At 40.3% G+C, this 14,668-nt stretch overlaps 1 protein-coding gene across 3 annotated transcripts in view; it reads left to right on the top strand.

Annotated features, from left to right (window-relative positions):
- The window catches only part of PDE11A (phosphodiesterase 11A), a 501,616-nt gene that overhangs the window by 295,708 nt on the left and 191,240 nt on the right, over nt 1-14,668 (top strand). The gene's annotated exons all lie outside the window — the stretch shown is intronic.

The following is a 14,668-nucleotide window of genomic DNA, read 5'->3' as shown; positions in this document are numbered from 1 at the left end:
CAAGTTGAACAGTTCTCAAAAGCCAAAGAAGCAGTTTACAACCTTAAAACATTTAGCAAACCTAATACCTGATTTGCATAGTTTTGACCACCTATTTACATTTTGATGACGTTTACATTTTACCAATAATCTTTAAGACTGTTTTTATATCTCAAAGATTAAAGTCGCATGAACTAAAAAGTATTACAACTTTTATCTTTCTTTAAAAATAAATTCATCTAAGTGCTTATTTTTCTTCAAACCAATTAATTAGAGCTCTTTTCTTTATAAACATAACACACATAACACACATATGATTATATAGACAGACAGAAGAAAATCCAGTAGTTGTAAGATTTTTCATTTGCCAGTCTAATTTGATTATTGGCCTCTGGGTGGAGCCCTTTAAGAGCAAGGCTAGGAAAGCTCGTATTTTCTAGGGCCTAACAAACGGATATGGCTGGAAGACAAAAACAGATTTTGAGAGGGATCTATCTGCCTCTAATTTCTGGGGTTCCATGAGGAAAACAGAGGTTTCTCATAAAATGAGATCTGTGGTGCCTTTTCTGTTTTTCCCAAGGAGTCGCAGGCCATCAGAAATTATTTTAGGACCTCTCATGGGTGCATTAAGAGTGGCAAGACAAAATGGAGAAAAATAATTCAGTCAACTGAGAAGAAACCTTTTTTCCAGAAAAACAAGATTCAAGAAGAGAAAAAAACCATAAAGGTCCTTTAAACATACTTAGGTATCCACTTTTAATTAAGCTGAGTGCTGCTTAAGAAAGTCCTTTTAAATCCCTTAGTACCTGCCTTTAGCCATGCCAAGCAGCCAATATTTCTGGCTTTCGAACTTTACCAAAAGTAACCTCACAGGTGAAACCAACAAGCCTCAATTAAGGTTATGACTTAACTATGAGTATATGAAGTATTTTCAAAGGGGAGGTAAGTAGTTTTTACAACATCTAGAATCTTTAAGGGTAGCTCAGAGAAGGGAAGATTTAAGAAGAGAAGCTAGAAGTTGTTCGTGGAGGGGAAGAGAATCAGCAAATGGTAGAAGTCACACAGCTATTGACTTGAAAGTACTCATTCTTCAAGCCAGGATTGAACCTGAGCTACCATTGTAAAATGTCAGAGACTAAAAGCACTCCCACGTGGTTACAGGTCATGCTCCCAAGGACGTAAACAAGATACAGGCCTGCAGCCAAGTTTGTTACTGATCAGTTTGTTGGGCTGACTTGAAAAGTGGACTTACGGGGTCCTACACCCACATCCTATCCTAAAGTACCCCTCTTTCTGATAGAACCATACAGAAAGACATGTAAAGCATACCAGATTGGCTACAGCTTAAGACAAAACTCATAAATCCTTTTTCATTAATCAAAACTTTACAGAGAATGTAAACAGTGATCCTTACCATTCCTTTTACTGGTTTGCACAGGGAGGGAGAGGCCAAAAGTCCAACTGGTAAAAAAAAAAAACAAACTTTTACCTTTTGCTGGCGTGTCAGGCTTCTGGATTCCCTTCCCCTCAGCTCAGTTCTAAGCCAGCTTCCTTGGGTGCCACAGAGGACACTCAACCTCCAGAGAACTACCATCTTGCTCCTGAATTGTTTTTCTTTCTTTCTTTCTTTTGAGATGGAGTCTTACTCGCCCAGGCTGGAGTGAAGTGGCGTGATTTTGGCTCACTCCAACCTCCACCTCCTGGGTTCAAACAATTCTCCTGCCTCAGCCTCCCGAGTTTGGGAAATTAACTTTTCCCAGTTGGAGATGCATCCAAGGGGAGTATCCTGTAGTACAGGGACACAATTACCCCTCTGTGAAGAGAGGACAGAGGAAAAAGGAAAAAGAAAGGAGCCCTCAGGCCTCAGGATGCATTTGAGAGAGGTACAGACTAAAGATGAATGGTTACCCAGCTAGGAAGAGGAGATGAGGTGTCCCTAATTCCTTTGTCTTCCCAGCGAATATGGGGTACATGAGGAAAAGAAAGAAGAGGTGTTTCTTTTCTTTCTTCTGTCCTTATATCTTCAAGTCCTAGCAACCTTGACAGGGTGCTACCCATGAGTGTCAGCGCAGCTTCCACCCATGTTAACAGAGGGGCCTAGAAGGTGGGAATATCTGTACTCACCCACGTATGCCCTGTCTCCACTGTTGTCATAACCTTTGAGTTCCTTAGACCTTGACAGACTGCAGCCAGCAGCTGGATGCCGCCTCCTTATCATAAACTGAATGCTAAGGTAAAGCTGAGGAGCTGGGTTCTCCTCAAACAAGGGACGAAAAAAAGGGTGTCTTGTGAATTGGGGTCCTGGCCTAACAAGATGCCTTCCAAAAGGAAAAAAAAAAACTCTTGCATAGAAAATCTCCCTATATCTGCAAGGCTTCATTAACTACTAACAGGGTGGAGAAAAGGAAGGAAAAAAAGCTAAGGTGCAGGCCTGGGAAGATTCCTTGGGGAGAAACCTCTTATTCTTATGCAAATGGGTTTCTCCATCAGGGAGAAAAACCTTTAATTGCTGTCTCCTCCCTGGGGCTCCCACCAAGCTGGACCCCTTGATCAGGGGAATACTGGCCAGCTAGCCACCCCAGGCCCAGGCCATGTGCCCCAGACCGGAGGGAGTGGGACAGGGAGCCACCGCTCACCCGTCTGTCCTGTGCACATGCCTGCGACCATTGAGGTGAGGATGATACGCCCCTAATATTGTAAACGAAAAGATAGGTGTCAATACATTCCCCCCAAAATGAAGGAAAATCCATGGAAAAGACTGGGTTGGACTGAGGCCGACATTTCCAATGCCTGAGAATGATGGGGCAGGGAAGGGGGCAGTTTCCCCTGCCTTCAGAAAAAGTCTAAGGGTGAAAAAGCCCAGAAACAAAAGTGAGAGAGATGTTTGGGTCCACATTTTACTCACCCTTCTGACAAGTCCCCATAGAGGCCACCAAAATGATGCAGAATTTTTTTGCTCCTTAGGTCAGCTAATCTGGGTTCTTGTCTCATGACCAGGAAGAATTAGGCAGACACATGGAAGGGTGGGAGGGTGGAATTTATTAAGTGAGAAGAAGCCTCTCAGCAAAGACAGGGGGTCCTGCAAGCAGGTTTCCACCTCCCAAATTGAATACCAGCACCACTACACACCAGCTGAAGAGGCCAGCTCTACCTCTGCATTAGGCCCAAATTTCTGGTGGCTCCACAGCATTCCCCCAGTGCATGTGGGCCTCCAGTCTGCTGCGGGCATGCCCAAGTAAGCCGCCTGTGCAGGTTCCCTTATATGCACAAAACATCTGGTGGAACACTTGTGGGGCAGGTTGGAAACTCTGGAGAGCCTTCTCTGTCTAGGCCTTTGTCTGCCTCCTGCCTCTATCACTAATATCTATTCTAAATTTCTCAATAGCTCAGTGGCTAATTCTGGCAACTGAATTCTTTTTACTGACCACAATACATCAGAAATTGGGATAGAATACCCCAAAATGGATTGGCCCTATTCTGGGATTTCATACTATGGATACATCAATTTTCAGTAAATAGAAATACTGGATATTTTTTAGCTTACAGGGGAGGAAATGGAGACTTGGAGAGTTGAAGTGATCTGCCAAGGCCATGCAGCTTTCTTAAGGCAGAGCACAGAACACACTCTGGGCCTTCTGGTTCCTGATTCAATGCTCTTTCCTTTAGGATCCTCTTGGGGAGAGCATCAGCTGCTGAGGGTCTGCCTAGGCAATAGAGTCACCACATTCCTCCTTTCTCCCTTCTCACAGGTACATGAACTCATGGCCAGCATACCTACCTTTTTGTCCTATCTGCTCTGCTCATGAGCTGAGGAGTCTTGGGCATACCACTTAGTTTGCAACATGTGAAGTTCTACATAAATATCTTATAAACTGTGCAGATATAGTCACCAGGTCCTCCCTTATAGGAGCCAGCAGTATGATAAAAGTGGCCAGACATCCAGGGACCAGGTTTCCTAGGCACATTGGAGATGACTAAATGTGGGGGCTGGCTGTGTTAGTGGTGGCAAATCCATGTGGGTCTGAAGCAATCTCAATTCTTGCCTCCTCAGAAGAAAGAATTTGACTGAGGGGCATTAGGCAGAAGGAGATACTATGGCAAGTTTTAGAGCAGGATTGAAAGTTTTTTTAAAAAAAGCTTTAGAGCAGGAATGAAAGGAAGTAAACTACACTTGGAGGGCCAAGCAGGTGACTTAAGAAATCAAGTGCGCTGTTTGATCTTTGACTTGGAATTTTATACATTGACATACTTCCAGGATCTCTCATTCCTTCTCTCTGATTCTTCCCTTGGAGTGTGCTGTCTGTATACATAGTGGCCTGCTAGCGCTTGGAAGGGGAGCACGCACAGTGTGTTTACTGGAGTTGTATGCATGCTTACTGGAGGCATTCTTCCCTTACCAGCTGAATGTTTCTTGAAGATCATATATCAGTTAAACGCTACCATTTTGCCTCTTAATGCACATGCTTGAGTCTGCTAGCCCAACTCCCAAGATCTTATCAGGAAGCTACTTGTATTAGTCGGGGTTGGCTAGAAAGACAGAACTAATAGGAGATACATATATATATATTTGTATTTGAGTGTTAAGAAGTATTCACTCATATGATCACAAGGTCCTACAATAGGCTGTAAGTTGAGGAGAAAGGAAGCCAGTCCTAGTCCCAAAGCTGAAGAACTTGGAGACCCATGTTCGAGGGCAGGAAGCATCCAGCACAAGAGAAAGATGTAGGCTGAAAGGCTAAGCCAGTATGACTTGTTCACATTTTTTTGTCTGCTTTATATTCTAGCTGTGCTGGCAGCTGATTAGATGGTGCCTACCCAGGTTAGAGGTGGGTTTGCCTTTCTCAGCCCACTGACTCAAATGTTAATCTCCTTTGGCAACACCCTCACAGACACACCCAGGATCAATACTTTGCATCCTAGAATCCAATCAAGTTAACACTCAGTATTAACCATCACACTACTGGTCACTAATTTCAGGGTTTTTCTATCTATCGGGAGACTGCCTTTTGTTGGCACTGGCTGTGGCCAATTATTATTTTAGAGAGACAGTTTAACAACCACCTGACCATCACCTGATGGTCACCTGACATTTGTGGAGGTCGGGGGGGACGGGGCTCTCCTGCCCTGCTCCTGCCTGACTAGCTACCTACTGTAATACCTGTACTGTCCAAGCTTATGCAACCCACCAACCCTTAAAACATATAGCTAAAGCCAGTTACACTTGTATATTTCAAACATAGCCCTGATGACTACATTTACAATCCCTGTATCAGTTAAAGTAATATATAAACTTCAAAATTTCTGTGGCTTAATACAATAGAGGTTTAGTTTTTGTTCATGTTAAGCCCAAATGGGTTTTCCTGATCAGTGTTGGTGGGATAGGGAGGTGTTCCCTATTACGTGAATGAAATATTTCAGCAGCAACTTATGAATGACTTGCCCCATGGACCATATTGTGAATTCTTCAGACTGATAACTGCTGGTGCTGATCCCAATACACCCATTTGTGTGCGTTTGATAGTTTCTTCTTCAATTCGGACTAGCATAGGAAGCTTTCCAGTTTGGGAATTCATGATGCCAGTGGCTATTTTCTGTTAGTAAGAGATAATTTACTCTATCAAGCTTTGCTTTAGGTATACAGTTAATGTATGAAGGGAAACTAATTTCTAATTTCTGTGTTTTCCTATCTTGATAAAATTCAGGGAAGTCCTTAGAAACTCTGCCCAAAGATATGCAGCAAGAGAATGATCTTTATTTTGAAATCTCAGTTTTGAAACTGTTGGTCTTCCTTTTGATAGAAGCTACAAAGGGATGTCTTTAATGTGATGTAAACCCCATCCCAAGTGCTGTCAGATGCCTGCTGAGAGGGCTATGGGGCAAGTAATCATAGTTGTTTACCTGCTGGGTGTTCTCTTAGTGATTGTCTTAAATATTTAATGGAGTCCCTCCTTGTGGTGAACAGAGCAGACTTAGCAGGTGAGCCATAGTGATTACTTGCCTTCTGAATGCCTGTTTGACTTGGCTCTCAAAAGTGGCACCTGCTGGGCTTGATAGCATATGTGGTTTTAAGGCCAAACTCTTTGGCTTATGGGTGGAAAAATTATGACAAAAGATTTTATAAGATGTCACAGAGCCAGAACTAAGTTTGTGAGCTTTAAATTCTGCAACCTTATGAAAATCACTGTTTATTCTGTTACAAGAGTCTCTGGAAAGAATGTAAGACAGGAAAGACCTACTCAATATAATATTGTTTATTTATGGTGGTACAAGAAACCCTCATGTTTATGAGTCATCTGTTCTTAGGTTTTGTAGCTTTATCAGTCATCTGCTCCATGGGAACAGGGTATCCACGTTTGTTTCCGAAGACATTGTCAGGATTATTATGTATATTGATTTCCCACTGCAGCAAAACAGATCACCACAAACTCAGCACTTGAAAACAACACCCGATTATTATTATTATTATTATTTGAGATGGAGTCTTTCTCTTTCACCCAGGCTGGAGTGCAGTGGCACATTCTCAGCTCACTGCAACCTCTGCCTCCTGGGTTCAAGCAATTCTGTTGCCTCAGCCTCCCGAGTAACTGGGATTACAGGTGAGCCAAGATCATGCCACTGCACTCCAGCCTGGGTGACAGAGCAAGACTCCGTCTCAAAAAAAAAAAAGAAAATATGCATATACTCTTTATGTATATACACTCACATATAGTATTCTATACACACTTCTATACGTTATTTTAAACATACTTCTCTTTGGCTCACTGCAAGCTCCACTTCCCAGGTTCACGCCATTCTCCAGCCTCAGCCTCCCGAGTATCTGGGACTTTCCTTTCCTTGAGTGTGGACAGGACCTGTGAATATGTTAGGACAGTCACTTCCCTGGTGATGTTACGTTACATGGCAAAGACGATGGGATGATCACTCCTGAGATTGTATAAGCCACTCTGGACATTATGTAAGCTTACATAATGGGAAGTGACTGTCCTAACATATTCACAGGTCCTGTCCACACTCGAGGAAAGGGATTATTCAAGATATGTAGGAAGCCAGAGTTGGGGGTGGTGGCAGGTGGGATTCTTAGAGGCCATGTTAGAATTTTGCCTATCATAGGCCAGGCATGGTGGCTCACGCCTGTAATCACAGTACTTTGGGACTACAGGCACCCGCCACCATGCCTGGCTAATTTTTTTTTGTATTTTTCGTAGAGACGAGGTTTCACCGTGTTAGCCAGGATGGTTTCGATCTCCTGACCTCATGATCCACCCGCCTCGACTTCCCAAAGTGCTAGGATTACAGGCGTAAGCCATCACGCCCGGCCAGTATATGCATATTTTTAATAGATTTTTTTTTTTTTTTTTTTTTTTTTTGAGACGGAGTCTCGCTGTGTCGCCCAGGCTGGAGTGCAGTGGCCGGATCTCAGCTCACTGCAAGCTCCGCCTCCCAGGTTCATGCCATTCTCCTGCCTCAGCCTCCCGAGTAGCTGGGACTATAGGCGCCCGCCACCTCGCCCGGCTAGTTTTTTGTATTTTTTAGTAGAGACGGGGTTTCACCGTGTCAGCCAGGATGGTCTCGATTTCCCGACCTCGTGATCCGCCCGTCTCGGCCTCCCAAAGTGCTGGGATTACAGGCTTGAGCCACCGCGCCCGGCCTTTAATAGATATTTTAAACTTAACATGTCTAAAGCACAGACTATAGTCTCCTGCCCCCCAAGCCTGCTTCTCTCTCTCTTTCCATATCTCTATTGAGGCAACACGATCCTTCAGGATGCTTATGTCAAAAAAAGTATAGGCATGATTCTCCCTTTCTCTCATGTTGAACATGAATTCATCAGGAAGTCCAATTGCATAATTTATCCAGCATCTGACCACTTCTTACCACTCAGCTGCTACCACCGACATCCAAGCTACCATCATCGCTGTACTATTTCATGTACAAATCCTGTTAAACTGTCCCTCTCCTTTCACTTTTCCCCTCTATACTCTTTTCTCAACACAATAGTCAGAGGCTATTAAATTTTAAGTTATATTACAACTCTACCCACACACTCTTCAGCGTCTCCTTGTTTCACTGGAGTAAAAGCCAAATTTGCAATTCTTTCAGAGACCTACAGTGCCATACACCATCTGGCACCCTATCATTCACCCCCATCCCTTACTCATACTATGCAAGCCACACTAGTCTCTTTGTTCCTACAACGTGCCACTTACACACCCACCTCAGGGCCTTTCCACTGGCTACTCCCTCAGCTGAAATACTCTTCCCCCAATATCTGCATGGCTCATATCCTCTCCCCTTGAAGACCGTTGTTCAAATGTTATCTGACAGTGAGGCCTGATACCCTTGGTACTCCTTACTCCTCTTATCATGCTCTGTTTTTTCCCCATCATCTTACCATCTTCTAACATATAATTTATTCATTTATCTTTGTATTGTTTACCATCTCTCTTCTATCACTAAAATGTAAGCTCTATGAAGGTGAAGATTTTGTTGTTTTTTTTTCCACTGATATATTCCCAACACCTAGAACAATGTTTAGGACATAATAGACATTCTTGTTGAATATTGTTCAATATTGTTGAATATATTATCTATGTATAATTTATGTATATGCTTTATGTCATTAAATATATTATATATTGACATATGAACTTAATACATATTTATAGGAAAAGGTGAGGAAGGACTGGTACCAACCTGTTAATAATTGCCATCTCTACAGACGGCAGGGTTAGAGCTTTTAATTTTATTCATGCTTTAAATTTTTCATGTGTTCATATTATTTTTATGATCATGAAAAATTTTAAGATATTCTAAAATCTTAGACTCTCTATATCTTATATGAAATTATGTCTTACCAGGTTACTGTGAGTCTTCTTAAGGTTATAAACAATTATCGAAAACTGTGATTGAAATAATACAATATCTAAACAAGTCAACTTGCCTTGCTGTATCTTTGGGGAATTCAGATGGATTATTTTCTATTCGCCTTTGCCTTTGTTTCTTGGGATTTATTCCAACTAGGAGCATTGTCTGAGATTGTCCCAATAGCATGTACATAAACTGCATTTGCAGATGACCTGCTCTTGTATTATATGACTTCTTAGAATGCATACTCTATTTACAAATATCTTCACCATTACAATCATTCTGTCCTTGCTTTCAACTGGCATTGTGCCTCTGAATTCAATTTTCTTTAGTTAGTTGCACTTTAGTCTATCATCTGTGACACTTTCTGCCCTTCTCTTCTTATTAGATTCCAAGAACACATTAAAACAAATACATTAATGCAAAACAAGCCATTATTTAGTCAATCTAAGGTATTATATTCTATTGTTTAATTCAGTATTTCCTTCCATTTGTATAGTTATGGAGAGAATTTTCAGAGCCATCACATGCAGTATTTGCTTTTTGCCTACAATAAGAATGAACACTTTGACTCAACATTTAAATAGAAAAGGTTCATTCAGCAAAGGGAATGTCAGAAATTAACTAAAAAGTAGAGCAGGCCTTATGCATGAATGGATTTGGTGGTCCATTTATTTGTTACAAATTCAGGAGAGGCAGGAAACCCATCAGCACCTAGATCTCCTCTGCCATGGAAGGCCAATGCCCAGAGTTACACAATTAACACTAAGGCGGTGTGATCTAAACTCTGTAGCTCTTCAGTCCCATGCAGTTCTTCCATGTAAAGTTTTTCCTCTGATTTTTTAAAACCTATTATAGACAACTCAATAGTACTTATCCTTGTCATGTAGCAGTTAAAGATAATGGGGCTCCAGGCTCTGAGATTCTGTGACTGAGAGCGTTAAAGCCCATTTTGCCTGCCAGATCTTTGTGATGGAGCACTCCCGCACCCCCACAATGGCTGCTGAGAGCTAGCCTGGCAGGAGAGGTCATTCTCTATTCTCTGTAACACTTTCTGGTCTATCAGTTATGCTTCTGTTACAAAGGGAAATATGCAAAATTGAAAACATTAAGAGACAAAGCTCTGTGGATCAGCTGAAATTCATTTGCTCTTGTCAATCTTCTCTCAGTTTCTGTTACTTAGTGTGAACCAGTTTGAGAACCTTTCCTGAGAAGAAGGGTAGATTGGACAGTGGACATAAGAATTACAGATGAGCAGGAGGGGAAGGAAGGTTAGAGGTTAGAAGTCAGGGGGATTACTAAGACTTAAATAAAATATAGAATGGGGAAGCAGTGGGTAGTGAAAACAAATACAAGTCCCACAGCTCTAAGAATCCAACAGACTTTGCTGCATGGGCAGTGGAGAAAATGCCTCAGCTCCAAGCATGATCATTTATTTTGTCAGGAATTTAAAGAATCATGTACAGACACTATTCTACAAGCCATTAGGATTGATCCTATGTGTAGATAAGACAGACCAAACTCAATTCTCTCTCTCTTATTTCATGGAAATCAAGGGACTGACTTGAAACATTGGCTCCCTCAGCTTGTCTGGTTACTAGAATTTCTCACCAATAGATTACCTTTGGGGAGAAAGTATTGCTTTAGATTATTGTTAAAGTTCTGCATATCTTTCTAGAGAAAGGAAATACACTGAACATTAATAAATAGTATTATATTATCACCAATTTATTTAACATTTCCTTTGACCACCTTTGAGAGACTGGAAAATATAACAAGTACATGTTGATGGCTCCAAGAGCTAAACCATCTTTAATTAGATCCATTAATTGAAAAGGCCCCATGAGGACAGAAACTAGGTAACATTTTTAAGTAGACATATCTTTGATTGGCAAGAACTAACCACTCCCAGAAATATATTTAGTTTAACTGTTGCCTTCTAGAAAGGCTGCTTTGTCTCACATAGTCTAACTTTTGAGACTCTAATGGTGTGAATGTTAAACCAAGGATGACCAAGCAGGCACCGTGTGGAACAACAGAGCAGAATCTTTTGGCAGGTGTTCTTTTCAATATTAGTAATATTTGTATTTGTAAAACTCCTTACAACTTTTGAAACCCTTTCACACACAAATTTTCATAAAACAACTTGGAAAACAAGAAAAAGCACAAAGATGAGAATCAGCTGTGAGGCCGAAATATGAAGATAACCAATGTTACCATTTTGGTGTGCAGGAGATAAATATTAATGATAAAATTGAGGCATTGAAACTTTGGGTGACTTCGTTGCGGTGGTGTGGCTGATGGGCATTTTTGAGCTCCATTGACTGATTTGATATGGAGAGTTGGGGTTATCTGGTGAACAGGAATGATTCTTTCCTTTATACTTGCTTATTACTCTTTCTCCCTGTTTGGAATCTATTTAGACATCCTGTGCTTCTTTCATCTCCCTTCTCCTTTTCTTCCAGCCCCTGCAAAGGATAAAATGAACTCCTGGGCCTTGCCTTTTCATATGGTTACATGAACTAACCTGGATTAGCACAGCTTTCCAGAAACAACAGCTGCTACCTCAAATAGGCAATTATTGTTCCTAGTTTGTAAATTTAGATAATAAACACAGGTAATTTAGGCAATTTTTAGGGAATTAGAAATTTCATTAATGATTTTTGAATTTCATTAGGGAATTTCATTAATGATTTTAAAATGGAAAAATTCACTCTCCTCACACTCTGCCATCCTTCCTTGTTCTCCTCTCCCACCTAATTGGCCTCATCAAGCATGTTGATCATCACCATTCCTTAGCCTCTCCTCCTCCCCTCAACCATGATGGAAACACTTTAAAGACACCCTCTGCATTCTCTGATGCTTCACCTCTTCTCCTGTGCTCAGCCCATACAAGACTCAAGCTCTGAATAGATGCAGCTCTGCTTTCTCAGTGTGACCTTCCTCTCTTCCAGGACTAACCACTTGAATTTTATTCCTGATCACATCCTTTCTTCCCTTGACCATTTTTGCCTTCAATTATCCCACTATGTTACTAAATTCAGTAAGCCATTTTCAGTCCTTATCTTATTAGACTTTTCTATAGCATTGGACACTGTTGCTTCCCCTAAGTTCTACTTAGAAAATAACTTCTTCCCTTATGGACAAATTACCTGTGTTTATTATCTAAAATTTACAAACTAGGAACAATAATTTTTAAATTCTCATAGCCAAGAAATTCAAAGGAAACTATTATGGTCATAATTTTTCCAGGATCCTTCAATGTATATAATATGCTTTTGTATAACCACAGGCATGTACACCATTATCATTTAATGTATTAAATATTTTCCATATGAGTAACTGTTCTTGTATAGCATGATTTTAATTAGATGCATAATATTCTGTTGTATGAATGTACTATTATTTACTTAACCACCTCCCTCCAGTTGAATATTCGTGTTATTCTAATAAATCACTAAGATAAATAATGCCATGGTTCACACTTTTACATGTAAAGCTATGTGCATAGCTTTGATAATTATCACAGGATAAATTCCTAGATATGAAATTGACAGGTCAAAGAGTAGGTATTTATACTTTTTACGCTTTAGATACACATCAATAAACCTATTTCCAGAAAGGCTGTAGAAATCTGTTCACACATTATAGATGCAGTAAAGCCTTCAGGTTAAGAGCATGAGCTTTGGAGTTCTTGTCCATCCCTGTCACTGATGTCAACTTTTTCTTCTAGCACCAAATATTGTGTTCCCCAATGTTCAATTTTTAGTCTTTTTGTTGGACAAGTTCTCTCTTGCAATAACCATGCAATTAACTTAAATCTTACCCATGCAATTAACACAGAGGACTGATGACTCCAAGATTAGTATCTCCAGCCCCTCCCACTTGTAACGTGTGTCCATTTGGAGTTCGTATTATTTCCCTCAAATTTCCTGTGTTCCGCACTTCAAGGAACTCTTCCACATTTACTCAAGCCAGAAACCTCAATCTTATCTATCCTCCATGGGTATGGGAGAGTGCATACTGCCACTTTCCCAGAATAAAGAAAAACTCTTTGGGGGAACTGTAGTGCTTTAAAAGTGATGGGTAAACAAAATTCTCTTTTATTTAACTGGCGAACAGCCTAAGGTTTGTTTTTCTCACCACCAGCTTCTAAATTGTCTTTCTTACTGCATGTTCCTTTTCTTCTTGCCCATTGTGACCTGTCCCTCAGCTGCCCAGATTTCATAGGAGAGGTTAGACAGGGGCTACTGTTGTCCCAGAGTTGGCAGAGACAATTGTGTTTACTACTTGGTGCTGCCTGAGACCCAGTGGTCCGTACAATATGTGACCCTCCCTCAGCAAAACAAAGCAGACCCAGCCATCCTAGTGCTGCTATGGCTAGCCTGAGTCTATAGATTATACCTCTCTAAAATTGGCTTTCTTCTCTTCATGCTTACTGGTATTGCCTTAATTCAGATTTTATCCTTAGGGAGAGGAAGAAAACCAGTGTGTTTTTTTGGAAGATAACTTTGATGGATGTGTTTGCCTTTGGCTGTGCTCCTTTGAGCCAGTCTCTCTCATTCAAGGCAGTTAATCTCTGTAAGTCTCATCTGATAAGAGAGGATGATAACAGTACCTACTTCATGGGGTGGTTGTAAAAAGTATAAAATAATGCATAAGAAAGTGCTGAGCGGAGTGCCAGACACAGAGTGAGCATCCAACAAATGTGAGCTTATCATCATCATTGTTGTCTTTGAAGACTCACTGTAAAGGATCTCAAGCTGCTCCTGATTTCTCTAAACAGAGTTCGTTGTCTTTCCAATAGTGTTTGAACATCCTCTACTTGGACACTTATTTTATCTCAATATTTCTATCTTTCCTAGACTGTGAGTAGCTCAAGGGTAATGACTATTTGAATTCATTTTTCTATCCTCAACACTAAGCAATGTGTCTGGTGCATAGGAGGTGGTAGATAAATATTTTTTGGAAGAGTACACTGGATGAATGATTTATGCTTATGTTTTTGTTTCTGCATCTGGAATTCTCAAATATCAATCGATGTAATTCACTCTGTTAACAAACTAAAAAAGGAAAAATCACATCATCTAAAATTACATGACTAAAAGGTATAAGAATTAAGGGATAAGATGACGTGATCATGTGGCAAGAAAACCCAAAACACTTTACAGGTAAGATATTAAAGTTAATAATTGAATGTAGCAAGATTGATGGAAACAAATTTAATATTAAAAAGTCAATATATTTTTATGTACCAATTACAAGCATTAGAAAATAAAATACTGATGTCATTTACAATAACATGAAGTTTTTAAACGTCAAGATACAAATATAACAAATTATGTGTAAGAACACTACATGGGAAAATACCAAACTTTGCTAAGAGAAATTTTAAGAGCCTTAAAAAAATTAAGAGATATTTATGGATTGAAAGACTCAGTTTTGTATATGTGTCAATTCTCCCCCAAATTGTTAGATTCAAAAAATACCAATAAAAATCCCAGGAATGTATACGTATGTGTATAAACTGCAAATTGATTCTAAAATTTTCATGTAAATGCCAGAGGTCAAAAATAGTCAAGACAATCTTGAAGAAGTACAAAGTTGGAGGATTTGCACTACCAGATACTGAGCCTTATTACACAACCGTGTTATTTAAGACAGTATGGTACTGGCATAAGGGCAGATACCTAGATCAATGGAATAGAACAGAGAGTTCAGAAACAGATCCAAATATATATGGACAGTTGATTAATGAAAGCGATGGCACAGTAGAGTGCTGGGAAGAGGTATTGCTTTTTCCCTCAAAACAGTGCTGGAGCAA

Source organism: Theropithecus gelada, chromosome 12 (genome assembly GCF_003255815.1).
Source record: "Theropithecus gelada isolate Dixy chromosome 12, Tgel_1.0, whole genome shotgun sequence".
NCBI lineage: Eukaryota > Metazoa > Chordata > Mammalia > Primates > Cercopithecidae > Theropithecus > Theropithecus gelada.
Note: the sequence above shows the minus strand (reverse complement) of the source record. Positions and strands in the feature narration are given on the sequence as shown.